A 1,721-nucleotide genomic window follows, 5' to 3' on the forward strand; every position below is an offset into this window, starting at 1 on the left:
ATAACCCTTCAGCCAGGGCTGGGAAAACTTCCCAGACTCCCAGTGCTGGAGCCTGAATCTACTGCCACTTCATTAGTTACCACCACCCGCAATCTTTGTGGTAACTGCAAATTTTATCCGTGATGATTTTATATTCTGTTCTAGGTCATTGATAAGAATGTTAAATAGCACACAGGCAAAAAGCAATCCTTGTGGGAACCCGCTAGAAATAAATCCACTCGACCATGGTTCCCCATTTACAATCCCAGTTTTTAATCTATTTAATGTATGCCGTGTTTATTTTGTATCATTCTAGTTTTTTAGTCAAAATATTGTGCTGAATCAAGTCATATGCCTTACAGAAGTCTAGATATATTACATCAATAATATTAGCTGCAACCAAACTTTTGATCTCATCTAATAAGGATATCCAATTAGTTTGATAGGATCTATTTTCTCTAAACCTTTGTTCTTCTTCGAGTGATTGCTCATATCCATTCCAGTTAGGTGTGTGCGCGCCGCGTGCACTGTCGTCGGAAGACTTTTACCCTAGCAACCCCAGTGGGTCGGCTGAGCGCCCCCTGGAGTGGCGCCATAACGGCACCGCATATATACCTGAGCCGACCCACCCGACCCTCAGTTCCTTCTTACCGCCCGTGTCGGTCGTTGGAACAGCGGAGAGCAGCTTGTCTGACCTCCGCTTCCCTAGCTTCCTCATAGTTTCTCAGTTAAAATTTGTACATAGTTCTTATATTAGCTTAGGTTTTCTTGTTTTCATAGTTTCAAACAGTTTAGTATTAGATAGTTAGCGGGTTCGGGGGTTAGCCCCACCCGCACCTGGGACCGGAGCGTATGCCCGGCTCCCCGGGTTTCAAGCCGTGCTCGGCCTGCCGCAGGCCTATGCCTATAGGAGATCCTCATAGCTCCTGTTTGAAGTGTTTAGGAGAGTCGCACTTATCTTCTAAGTGCCCGATTTGCAAGGCTTTCAAGCCTCGCACTAAGAGGGAAAGAGACATTAGGCTTAAACAGCTCCTAATGGAGGCAGCCTCAACCCCTCCGGCCGCGGCACTGCCCGCTGTTCCGACAGACTCTCGCAGCGCCGCCACGGCGCCGGGTCACTCTGCTGTGCCACCTAAAGCGACATTGGCACCGAAAACGGGCCAAAGACGCTCTCTGTCGCCGAAGGCGAAGAAGGGAAAGGCCGCTGCCTCCACGGCACCGCCGGCCACGAAGCACCAGAGTGCGCCCCGTCCGGACCGCCCGGCACCGAAACCTGCCGCGGCACCGGTTCCTCTGCCGCAGATGCTTCTGCCGGCACCGGCGACTCCAGCCCCTGAGAGGCCGTCGAGCCCGGCACCTGTAACCTCCCCGGCTCCGGCCGCGGTAGAGATACCACTGCCATCGACTCCGGAGACATTCGAGGCGGTACGGGACCTCATCGCTATGACAGAACCGGCTGTGCCACCACCCCCGGCGCCGCCGGTGCGGGCGCCCCGCTCCATGTGCAAGCCGTCCATGTTTAGGCCACCTGCCGGCACCGACTCTCACCGGCACCGCTCCCGCTCCCGCTCTCGACGCCGCTCCCGATCCGGATCTGGGCACCGATCGCACCGCCGCTCGCAGTCCCGGCACCGCTCAACCACGCGGGGCCGGTCAGACTCGCGGCACCGATCATTCTCACGATCTCCGAGTCGTCACTCCCGGCACCGATCAAGCTCTCGGTACCGATATGGCCGCCGCCA

The sequence above is a fragment of the Mauremys mutica genome, unplaced genomic scaffold (genome assembly GCF_020497125.1).
Source record: "Mauremys mutica isolate MM-2020 ecotype Southern unplaced genomic scaffold, ASM2049712v1 001056F_np12_obj, whole genome shotgun sequence".
Taxonomy (NCBI): Eukaryota; Metazoa; Chordata; order Testudines; family Geoemydidae; genus Mauremys; species Mauremys mutica.